The following is a 13,326-nucleotide window of genomic DNA, read 5'->3' as shown; positions in this document are numbered from 1 at the left end:
TGTGACCAAAGCCAAAGCGCAGAGGCGAGACCCATCACGCAGCTCCATACAAGCAACAACTGCTGTGTTATGAAACCAATATCTTTCTAAGTCCCCTTAATAAGTGGCCTCTATAAATCACCTGCTGGTTATGATATCACCTTCATAATTGAGGTTTCCCCTCAAATCTGTCACCATAGAATAAAAGATCTTATCGCCAGAAGGTGTTTTGTGCCCAGACTATAAAGGCTTGCCGTTTTGTTGTTCAGAAAAATAATAAGTAGCAAGCTAAGACTTACAATTGTGAGGGAAGAATTAACTGTTTGTTCGTGGAAATTAAAAAAGCCTGCTGAGTTCATAATTTTTTTTTCTTTAAATCTGATGGGAAATCAAATGTGTGTCCACGCAAAGTCCGGAGGGCTCCTGGCTTGTGATTGGCTAAGGTCATGGTTCAGAGCGCACCTATTGTTTGGTGTCAGCTGTTGTCACCTGGAGCTGTCAATGTACTTTGTCAATAATTGGACAGTATATTCCCTAGACATTAACAGAAAGGTATAAGGTACCTTTCTGTTACTGATCCCATGTGGACCTTATTTTCCAGTGTTTACATCTTGTTTTATTTGGTGGTTATTTGGTGTTGTTTAACTTCCAGGGGCGGCATGGCTCAGAGGGAGAGTGACCGTCTAGCAACCGAAGGGTCGCTGGTTCAATTCTCACTTCCCCCGGTGACCCAAAGTATCCTTGAGCAACATACTGAGCTCCTGATGGCCCTGTGATGGATTGAGACACATCCAGGGTGAACCCCACCTCTCACCCCATATCAACTGGGATAGGCTCCACCCCCTGCGGCCCTTAACAGATAAGCGATATAGAAAACGGATGGATGGAAGACTAACTCCCTGTCCTTGTTTGATTTTCTGCTGTTATTAATGGTCCCGCCCTCATGAGATTCACCTGTGTATTTGTGATTGGTGTCTTGCGTTGTGACGCACTGTCCAACACTTCACACTGTCGGTTCCTTTGGCTCGGCATGCAAATGTACCAATCCTTTCAAATCTGGATACTTTTACAAAAATGTATCAGCCGTTTTTCTATTCATGATTAAATGCTATTTCTACCAGATTCATTCTGCCTTCTACGCGGTCGCTAAGCTACGCAAGCTTAAAATAATACTGCAGGTACATAAATGTGACGACTACGTTTTGTTCACGAGGACATTTCATTGAGGAGACACAGCCAGGTATATTTAGCTTAAAGCTAATGGCAACTGATGGCTACCAACAACCCTAACCCTAAACCTAAACCTAAACCCAACAAAACTGCTCTAAACATCCGTTTACAAACTCAAGTTATTTGTTTGGTTTATGCAGCCATATGCTCCGTCATCCATGAACGCTTAGATTTGGGCTGAAAACAAACTATAACACTTCTTGTTTGGTGCACCTGTTAAAGAGTGCAGATTAGCGTCAGGTTGTAGTTTGTTTTGTGATTTTATAGCTCAAATCAAAGTGTTTCTGAGCATAAAGCTGGACAAACCACGCACTTGAGAGTTTGTAAATAGAGAGTTTTGTTCAATTTTGCTGTTGCTTGTCATGACTTAGCTTTAAGCTACGTATACATGGCTGGCTCTTTCTGCATTCTGGAGTCACAAAGAAGTGATGGAGTGTGAATAAAAACATCTTTGTGAGCTCAGGAAATCTATTTATGAGAACTTGAAAGATGAAGTATACTCTGGATAAAGTTTGGCTTTATTCGTCACGCTCGCTCGTTCGGTGTAGCCTGCCTCAGTCTCGTACGAAGTCTAATTCAGTGGAAGGCTCGTCCAGTGTTGCTTGCCTCAGTCTTGTTCAAAGATTCTAAAGTTCCTGGCTCATTCATACTCGTCCAGCTTGTTATGCACCTATCATCGCGGGAACTCAGTCCGTATCGGACACGAAAGAAATCGATGGTCAAAGAATTTCCTTTGTTCTTCTTCACCCAGCACTAATATTGTTGCCCTATTTGTTCCTTTTTCATTTTCTGGATGATCTTTGCCATCTTTCCTTGCTCTGGGATTACACACTCTTTATCCTCCCCCAGTGTTGGAGTGATTTCTCTTCATTCTTTGTGTTTACCTCCAGTGTCTAACCTATCAAATCCCCCTCGTGATTTAGTTTGTTCCCCACATCGTCCTCGTGATTTAGTTTGTTCCCCACTCCTTGTTGGATTTGTTTGCCCTCTCTGCCGGATTTAACAGATTTTGCAGTCTGCTTTCTTCTCACAGAATGTTTGACACTCTTGTATTTTTGGTCTTGTTGTTATTGATCAAAGCAATTGTTGTGAATCATCCCACAGCTCCTGAGACATTCCAGATCGCAAGTTTCGGTACTGGTTTCTATAAAATTAAATGCGAAATCCCCACATCATTAAAAACCATGAGCGTCAATCGGATACCTTTATCTTTCTTGTATCATACTCAACATGTGATACAAGTTTTCGACCCTCTAAAGGAAGAAACATAGTCAACATGGCTCAGTTATATGAGCTTTTAATACTAAATACTTTTGATAGGTCAGAACCAACTAGCAACATAAAATTTAGAGATCAATGTTGTACCAAAGTTTAAATTTAATATTTCAAATCATTTTGAATCATAATTTTAGCATTTAATGTTGAATATTCATTTAATTAATTTGTTTTCGATTTAATGTTAAATTATAGAAATGATGGTACATAAACTGTTATTACAACTACCCGGATTTAAAGCTTTGGCTCAAAGTTGCAATTTCAATTTCAATTCAAAACGCTGCAAAAAGTTCTGCCTGCAAGCTTAAATTAAAAGAAGCAGCAGTACTGTACAACTGAGTTACCTTGCAGATTCTGTTGGGTTTTTTTTAACTACATGGGATCCAATATTTGTTTCCAGGCAAGTTTTATTTACTGCTTCATTGTTTTAAGAGAAGGGAATAAATGGCGACTGATCGGTATCAACAGCTACTCTTATATCGGATATGACAAAGTGTAATGGAGAGGTTTGAGAGCATCTCCACCAGGTAGACTGCTCCTATGACATCTACGACATTATACTTGAACATAGTGCTTAGAGCAGGGGTACCAGCATTTTTTCCCTCGGTGGGCCGAAATTCAAATGAAACAGTGGGCGGTCAGCCAAAACCCCAAACGCACACTGTGTTGTTAAAATGCCTTTTGTCTCTGATGTCTCTGCCTCATGCAAAACCTTTTGCAAATTTTCGCTCCGCCTGCCAGGTGGGGGCTCATTTTAAAAAACAACAACAAGAAAAAAAAACATTACAATATTTAAGAACATGACATACCTGCGAGAAAATGACAGATAAAAGGTCATAAATACAAAATACAGTGTGCTAGTTTTGGGGTTTTTTTTTTTAAACATGCAGCAGGTCAAATAAAATAGCCCATGCGTAGACAAATGCTAATACATTAGCTTGGTATTCTCATATTCCCCTATAATGAGCAAGACTATGAGCAAACGATTCCTTTCACAAATGAAGCTGAAGCATGATTAGCCTTAAATTGTATGCAGCTGACTTGATTTATCCAGTGCAGAGTGCGGTTGTGTGTTTCTCAGAAATGTTGAAGTACTCGGAGAACTCTTGATTCCAACCTTGTCTTGCACTCACAGACATGCCTCATACGTGTGTTTAGGGACTTCAAGGGTGCAGCGACCTAAACTGTCAAGATAGAGGTCAGGAAACTGTCTCACACTCAGAGCCATCTACACGTGCACGTTGACAAGGCTGAAACAGCATGTCAACTTTAGTGCCACCACTGCTGCCCACTTAAGCAAAAACAGAGCAGCATGAAAGGTCAAAGGCCTCTTGCTGCAACGCAATCTGCTGCAGACAGAGGTTACGTAAGACGAGGGCCATCCCTGTCAGTACAGTATGAGGCAGACCTCCAAAAACATCCCCCGCCATCTCTAAGAAACATCCGAGGCCGCGTGTGACGGCCACTACTTAAGCATGGAAAGCATCGCATCAGGCTGCTTTGAATCCATCATCAGGTCTCGTCTTCATCCTGCTGCTTGACTCTTCTGCCTGCACATATACACACATGCACATCAACATGTGTGACTCGCACCGATGCCAGGGGATTAGGCCCCTCCAGGCCCCTGCCCACACAGCAGGCAGGCAATTGGGGACCAGCGCCAAGGCCTGCTTACAGAGATTTAGCCACCGCTTTACACTCCCTAGCTCGGTCAAACACACACACACACACACACACACACACACACACACACACACACACACACACACACTCACACACACCCTCCTGTGCCTTCTGCTGGACCTGGTGATTTGCAGCTGATCAACGGCAATGATAATAATGTGTGTAAACTGTAGTTTTAGCTGCAAGGAGATTGGCTTTGTAGGAGTGTTTGAATGTGGGCTGATGTCAAAAGGAGCAGTCAGTGTAATGTAAATGTGTTGTTTGATACAAATGCCAAGCGTGAGTCATGTCTTTGCACAGCAGATCACCAATGACTTGATTGTCAAGGGTGTCAACAATGAGCGGTGCCAATGTTGCACAACGACTGCTATTTGACTAGAAGTTGCTCATTTCAGATTCCAACTCCATTATCACAGCGGTGACTCATATAGTTTACTCACTGGTCGAGTTCAGTTGATTAAGACGAGCTTTTATGCACGTTACATCATTTTACAAAGTTATGGAGATATTTTTTCATTGTAAAATTAACTATAAAGTACCAGCAGTTGAACAATAAACTGGCCAGCTGTCAGATACAGCATATACAATGGTAATGAACTTAAGAAAGTCTTAGCGGAACCAAAGACAGTAAAAGCCCAAGAGAGGAGACTGGTGCTTTTTGACAACAGTGTTGCCACCATGTTGGACTTACTACCTCAAAGGAAACAGCGACGAATGACGTCTACAGAACAACAGACAGGACGACGGGAAGAAAGTGTCGCTAAGTCCCTTGATAAGTTAACCCGTGTATGCCCATCTGTCGAGAGGAGTCGTTCTAAAACTGTGGTGTGCGTACGTAGGAACCCTCGAAGGATCGCAGAAATATATTTTTTGAAAATGAAACAAGTCAAAAATATTTTAAAAAGGACACTAAGAATAATAAACCCTTTGAAAGAAAATACATAAACTGAAATGCAATGTAAAATAGGTTTTATCTTTCTTGTGAATTTTAGTATCAGACCACCACGTGCAGGTCACATCCATAAACATCTCTAGCACCCGCTCCTCCTAAAGTTAGCGACAACCCAAGACAGTAAGGACCTATGACTCATGTTAGCTCTAGTTTGCATGCAGTAGGACTGAGGGAGAACAGAGGCCCCTGTGTGTGTATGTGGTTAAGTTCTCAACAGTGAATCCATGAAACCAGCACATCTCAGACAGCACCTTTTAACCAAACACCCGGGGCTAAAAGACAAACTGTTGGAATAATTTCTGAGAAAACATTACGCATTAATGCAGTCCAGGTCCATGATTCAAATCTGTGCTTCACCAGTAGCTCACCAGCAGGGGATCTGGCAGGAGGGAATTGGAGATTGCAACAATGACGATGAAGGAAAAGATGATCCTGGCGGTGTTCAGCGTGAAAAAACCCTGGAAGCGCTCGTCGTGAAGCTGTAGCTCCCAGATGAGCAGAAACTCTCCAACTCCTGTGTTGTCCTGATTATGAACACATGCTTCTTCTTCGCAGTTCCCCTCCACAGAATAACCAGAGCCAGCGCTTTTTTAATCGACCCCTTGCTAGCTGACGTTAGGTAACGATAGCAGAAGAAGAAGCTGAACTAGCTAAAGAAGCTGAGCTAGCTAACACTAGCAGCCTTGACTCAAAGGAACTGCCATCAAATAATTTAAAACTGCCTCGGAGCACAGCTGCTTAAATGTGCATTTTGCTGAGAGATTTTGAGTGGAACTCTGAACATATACAACTGCCTGACCACAAATCGAGTGACAACAAACAGCCATAATCAAACCCCTCTCCTGTTTTCAGTCTCTTTTAGATCATTCTGGTATTTTAAACCAGGGCCTAATTTTCCAATCTTGCCTTCAAATGACTAACGGGACATAAATGACTATAGCCGTTCCAATACTGGGTGAGTTGTTCGTCAGAATACGTGCATAAATTCATGCGCGCATTTGTCAAGGACAGGCTCAGATTATCATCAACATCATGAAAAGGATCCCGACAGAGATAGACTGCGCGTGAAGTGTGTCTTACATGTAACAGAAGTCTCACTCAATGAAAATCACATTCTGAAATCTCACCAGAGGTGAGAAGTTGCAGGAGTGTGAGTTAGAGAAAGCCGCCAGGAGAAAAGAGAGCAGGCCCAGACTGGACCACCAGATGTTCTCCCCACTACCAAATATGAGGTGAGAGCTGTTGCACATGCTGTGTGCCACAATCAATGCCTGTATGATCAATAGGTAGAAGGGAATAAGACACGCGCTGATGTGTTATACAGTAAGAGTAACTGCACCTGAATGTAGTTGGTGGATAAAATAGGTGGAGAAGAGAGGAGACAAATTCTGCAGATTCATGCAAGAGACAACCAGGTGAGCCAGTGAATAGAAATCAACATGTTAACGTTACTAATAAGACATCATCATCCGTCAGCGTTGACACACACGGGCAGGCGATGCAACACTCATTTGAATAACTCATTAATTTGCTGCATAAACGCAAACGTATTACAAGACAGGGCGGAACCAGAACTTTACAATGACGCAAGTCCTTATTTGAACACCGGAGTAAACATGAGAAGACAGAAAAATCTTCTGCAGCATAACAGTTCACTCATTTCCTCACCCGTTTTCACATTCCAGTTTCCCGGTTGAATGGTTCCTATTGCTTCAGGAGACACAGACATCAAAAAAAATAAAAAGCAGACTTTTCCAGCGACGCCAGCTGGTTTGTTTCTCTGTCTGTCATGTTCTCTGTGATGATTAAAGGGTTACTTTAACTTCTGACAGGTAGTGTATCTGTACACTGCGTGGGAATCCAGAGTGGTTAACTGTATCACAGTGGCAGTACCAGTATCAGTGGCATATCAACAGACAGTCAAGAGCCGACAGCTGGACCTGTGAAAGCGGGAAATTATACACAAGTGTAAACATTAACATTCGCTCCAGTAAACTACATCAGTTAAGTTGGCGGCCATCATTGATTATGTTAATTCAGTACTTTTCCCACTTTGACAACAGAGCTCTGTGTTGGCTCATGCACCAAAACCCTCCAGAATGTAGGAAAGAAGTTGTTTTTTTGTTTTTTTTTATTCAAATCTGGTGGGGTCCTTCCTAAAGGTGAATACCCACTATATCTCAGTTTCATTTCATAAACATTGCAAATGAGAAGCAAAGTGTAGTGCAGGTTATCAAAAAAGGAGAAAAAGAAAGAAAAAACAGGTTAGTTTGAGCACATTTCCAAATTAGCAGCAGCAATATAAGACATTGCTTTCTTCAAGCACAGTCCGACATGAGTGGTTTTTATGCCACTTGTTTTGTTTTTGTTTTGAAGGCTTAAATCTAAAGCACAATAGACCCAAATGCTACCAGGATTACATGATGTTGAAGCCAGCATCAATTTAGATGATGTACATGATGCAAATAATGTTTTGGAAATGCTTCCTGTATATTTACTGTGCTGTGTGTTACTTTTTGTTTTAACTTGTGTTTTTATCTGGATTGATTTACCTGGCTCTTTGAATGTGTATGTACTACTTGTTTTTGATTAGTATTTATTTGACAAATTTCTTAGTTTTAATGTCTTTGGTAAAAAAAAAACTAAAAAAAACATATTTATATATATATATATATATATACAATGATTCATGTTTCCTGTTAAATTTTGAAAACTTGTGTAGAATATAAATCCTGAAGTTGAGGGGTCTTGTGCCTGTTTGGAGATGGTAGTTAGTTTTTGTTAGCCTTTGGAGCCCTAAACACCGACCATAGCACAACCCTAAATCCTCACGGGGAGCAAAGATCAGTCTTAATGCGGCAAAACAGAATTTCTGAGTTACTGGTTCAGGTGTGAATTGAGGCTAGGATAAGGTTAAGGATTAGGATTAGGATTGTCCAAACAAGGATATCTGCACAAACTTGTGTGTGTGTGTGTGTGTGTGTGTGTGTGTGTGTGTGTGTGTGTGTGTGTGTGTGTTCAATAAATCATATAAATCATAAAAGGAAGAACAGTGCACCTTCCATTGATGCACTGCTGGCATTGCACCTAATATTTCAATAATGATCTGAGGCAAGTAGACAGATGGAGGGAGAAATATCTCCTGCTCTGAACCCTTTTTTTCCCTCCAACCTACCTATTTTTTTTTTTCCTGAGCCCTCTTTTAGCCAATGGCTGGTGCTAACAGAACAGTACAAGCGGTCTCCTGAGACCTGCAGATTTTACTCCTTGGAAAAGCTTCTCAGTCAACGGCAGAGAAAATAAAATATTCATCATGAGTTTTGAGCATTCTGTGGCAGTACTGCAGATTTATTTGTTTGCCTGCTCAGGTGTGAAGAGTAAACAGGGCAGAGAGGCGTCTAATCTGTGTATTCTGGAGGCAGCAGGCATCTCCTGGACATGAAATCTCCCCCACAGCTACAGCTGTCAACAACATCATGCAACTCAGGCGACCCCAGAAAGCTGACGTCAGTACCGAGCATTAAGACTCGCGCAGCGTTTCTTACTGTATCAACATGAAATCATTTTGGTGCTTCACGAGAACACAATAAAATGTTCATTAAACATGTTTCGTCCCTGCTTACGTATCTCCAAAAAATCTGTTATGTAACCTGTAGGTGGTCAGTAGGTGGCTTCTGAGAAGAGAAAGGAAAAAAATTAAAATGTTTTGTGTATGAATTGAACTCACGAGGGTGGAGAAAATGTCACGCGCACACGCTACAATACCTTTTGTAAAACTCATATTTTTTTGTATGAAATATTAGATTGATTGAGTTTATCTTTAATTTGAGACTTTTAGTTTGCGCAAAATCAGATGTAAAGAGTCGGGAGTCCTTCTTGCTGCCAAAGGACGGGCAGTGGAAAGAGGAAAAAAGGTTGCTTATATCTGAGATAGCCTTTTGTAATGAGCTGCACATAAATAACTTCATTATTCTGCCTGCAGAGCAGAAAGGAAGGGGAGGCATGCATAGAGCAAAGAACACTGTAAAGTCCCATCCCATCAGACTGACTACAGAGGTTATTCCAGCCCAGACACGCAGCCCATTCATTCTGGGAAGATAGCATCGGGCTTCTGGAGGCTGCCTATGAAGTCTGTATTAATACAGCCAGCAGTACTGCAGAGCAGAGGGTGAGCTCTTCCACTTCATTCACTTAGAGATGGGGGTGGAAGGGTATCTAATAAAGCCAATGAGCCAGTAGATTTCCCTGCTGTGTGGTTTCAACACCCCGCACACCTCCATACAGGAGTAGGAGTTGTTAATGTCATCTCGTTATTCATGCAGGCACGAGGACCGCAATGTGCTTTTTGATGCTAAACTTCTTAGAAATGTGTTTCTTTTTAAAAAAAAACAAAACAAAACAAAACAGGACATCTGTTTTTTTGGGGGGGGGGGGGGGGTTCTTTTTTAAATCCATCACTAAGATTTCAGTTGTTTTGAATTGGCACACAGTCACACAAGGAAGTTATACCCCCTTTTTTGCAGCTGAGCCGCCGGTCTTTTTCGAATTGGTAGCTAGGACAGAGCGTGCCAGCCCCATCTTTGACAGAAAGGTTTTGTCACTGCAATGAAGTCTGTGCAAGATGCAAGTTCAAAATGAAAGCCAATTTAAAAGAAATGGGAGTAGCCTGCGCAAAGGTAGCCAAAGGAGTGATGCGAAGTAGGACGGGGCCAATTGTGGTCCCCTGTGCACCCCTGATTCTCATTTATTTTACATTCAAAAACATTTCAAGTGTGTAGTTGAGATCAAAATGATCATCGTTAGAATAATTTGAAGATGTGTGTTACGTGTGGCTCAGGCGTAATAATTTCAACGTCGTACAATTTCCTATTCCAGAATTGAGTATTTTTATATTAAGGGTTAAGATTCAAAGCCAGACTTGCCGCACAAACACAAGATACAAAGGTTTAATTCCTTGGCTTCAGTCTCTCTTTAGAAAATAAGTGTGACTGGGTCCGTTTGCCCAGGCCTTGGCCTCCAGCAGCACGTTCATTCTGGCCCCCTGACAGTAGTCATTGAACTCCTATTCGTGTCGTGCAGCTGCTGCCCCACTGCTGCTTCTCTCTGTCTGCTGGCGGTGGGTGGGGGGGTCACAGTGAGTGATGCCCCGGTCCCAGTGGCAGCGGCCTGCACCTCTTGCCGGAGCTCCAACTACAGCAATGAAGCCACATTTGTGTTCGACCACGACCAGCTGGTTTCTGTCAGCATGGTTGCTAGTTAATGAAGTAACCAGGTCAATAAAACAAATTACAACCGCTGTGTCTTATAGTGATAATTGCAGTGACAAATCTCTCAGAGCAATCAGTGGGCTGCAGTCCAGCTTAGCATCTACTCAGCTCACTTGGAACCTCAAAAGGAACTTAAAAAAAGTACCTGGTGCCCCCCCCCCCCCCCCCAAAAAAAAGTTACTGTGCCAAGCTGTAATGCAGTGGAAAGGAGATGAACATGACAGTCTTGATAATTGGCTTCAAGCGTATCCATATTATACTAATGCAGTAAAACACACGTCGGTTGTACCACAAGTTATTGAAGTAGTATGACTCAGTCATTAGGATTCACAAAGGTCTGCAGACCACCACCCTTCAACTAAACTGAACTACATGAAGCTAAACGGTTTGCTGAGTCACCTCTACGGATTCACACCGCTCGGTTTGGCCTCCTTGTTTTCACATCATCATTCACGGCAGATGATTCAGCCCTCTTACATGCCCCTGTGTCATGCCGGAGTCGTCTGCAGGGGTAAACACAGAAAGCCTATCCTCATCGTGCTTTCTGGGTTTGAATTAATCATCGGCAGGGTCTCCTCGTATCTCTCAAGGTGGTGTCAGCCATGTCACATCAGATAGGGCTGCTTCCCTCTGATGTGCTGAGCAGAAAGAGCAGGCCAGCCAGGTTGCATTCTGCTGACTGGCTGCAACCGCATGTCAGCTTGAATGCAGTTAGCTCAGAGGCTGTTACTACCCTCATCCAAGTGTTTCCTGATCCTGCATCACATCAGATTTCAGACAACCGAATGGTCAGGTTTGTTTTGCTCCAAGAGGAGAAGAATGTGCCGTTTGTAATGACGCCGAGCAAAACTATCTCATGTGGTCTGTCCTAAATATCCAGTCACATACCCATGATCACTAAGTCATCCATGTGTCTACCAGAGCAGCCAGTCAGGATCGCTGAATGCACCCAACAAGATGCTTTTGTTTCATCAAAAAGGCACCGTGGATAATCTGGCAGCAAGCGCCTTCATGGATTTGTGATCATGAACATTCTTACTTTGTGGACGGGTGTGAGGAGCAGGTTGCATAAGAGGATCACCTTTGCAATGGTGTAAAATTCAGGATTCCTGCTAAACACAGGCTTTCTGTTTGTACTTTTAAAGAGTGGGTGAAAGAGTGGTTACTCTACAAAAGGATCATTACCAGAGGAAGATGGTGCACATGGAATTACTCACAAGAGAAAATATGGAGGGAAATGTTCATTGAAGTATGTGATGAGAAAGAAAATTAAAAAATGAACTCACTACCAAGAGTAATCATTAACCAAAAAAAAAAAATGGAAAGAAACTTCTTCTGACAAATAATTTTCTTGCCAAGTTTAGCCCAGGTGAGAAAAATCAAATCTTAGTGCCAACTATCAAATGAGAGCTAATGCCATAAAGTTGGTATTAGATCAAGTCATTAGCATGACTCTCTGCTAAATTTAAGTAAAAATCAAACAAAAAATAGAGCCTACTAGAACTTTAAGGCTAAAACATTCGCACGTATCTCATTTGTTAAAACAGGACATACAAATTTGGAGAGTTATATGTGTGATAACAATGGCTAAAGAACCATTAGCATGAAGCCTCAGGGGCAACCTCCCAGCCTGACTCTTTCAAACATAATTAAATACATACATAATGACAGAACTTCTTGAAGTAAATCATATTTGCATATTTTTAATAAATAATAAATATCTCATTTGCACAAATCAGTCAAAATGCAGGAACGTTTTAAATTTGGGGTTTTATTTGTGTACTAACAGTGGATTGCGAACCGTTAGCATCTAGACTAAGGGCATGTCTGCTAGCCTAACTCTCTACAAAAACATAAACAACTAGGTGTAACAATACATATCTAGTTTGTTAAATCAGAAGGCCTTTAGAAACAAAAATCTTAAATTTTTTTTTGGGTGCTATTAATGGATTAGGAAGGACTAGCAATAACAGTAGGGGCCATCCTCTAGCCTGACACTCTTCAAAAATATTAAATGCATAAATAAATAGAGATATATTTCTTTAAGTAATAAGTAAGCATATCCTTAAGTGAAGTGCCCGTAAAACCACAACATGATTTTATACAGCGCTGTGTGCTTGAGTGGACAAGGATAGGTGTTTTTACCTGTTTCCTATATTTATGCAAAGCTAATTAACACTCAGCTCAAGTTAATTCTTGAGTACCGGTTTATTTCCTCTCAGAAAGAAAATACATGTATCAAAGAAATGAACAGTTTATTCTCCAAGCTTTCCCTCTGCAGAATTAGCACTCTGAATTATTTATCTGAGTGTTTAAATATTACATGAATTTGGAAAAACAGTCCTGTAATTTCATTATCTCTGCAATTGTCTACAATACAGTTATGTAACTAAAGTATAGTGGCATACCTCCGCACATTTTTTATACCCAGGAAATGTTGTGATGTCAAAGGACTACTTTGCATTCATTTGTTTAAATGTAAAGCAGCAAAAATAAAGTTTCAATGTGATTCACATTTGGGCAGAGGGACGAGTTCCATTTTTAGAGCGGGATATCATGGGATTTTTGTGCTTATGCTATGTTTGAATATTTTGTGATTTCATAGAAATGTGTCCCCTTTCACATTATTACATTGATGTCACTGGCATTAAGTGGTCTGCTTAGTGAGGAGGCTGGGAATTCAAAAGGATTAAATTCATTCATCCTCCAATCCACACAGATGAATGGATATACGCTTCCAAGATGCTTTGTTTTCACCGCAGCTTTTGTTACACTGTAGCGGTGAAGACACTGTGACAGGCAGAAGGGCGGTCGCCCTGCAGCCAGGTTATGGATTTGTGATTTGACATGGTCTGACAGATTGGCAGGACACTTGTGGAGTAGAGAGCAAACCTCCAGCTGTCCTCCAGGGGGCAGAATGGCCTGAGTGCCCCAGGGCCA

Source organism: Aulostomus chinensis, chromosome 20 (genome assembly GCF_037954235.1).
Source record: "Aulostomus chinensis isolate RoL2024-O1b breed Wild chromosome 20, RoL_Achi_v1.0, whole genome shotgun sequence".
Taxonomy (NCBI): domain Eukaryota; kingdom Metazoa; phylum Chordata; class Actinopteri; order Syngnathiformes; family Aulostomidae; genus Aulostomus; species Aulostomus chinensis.
This window is presented reverse-complemented; position numbering follows the sequence as displayed.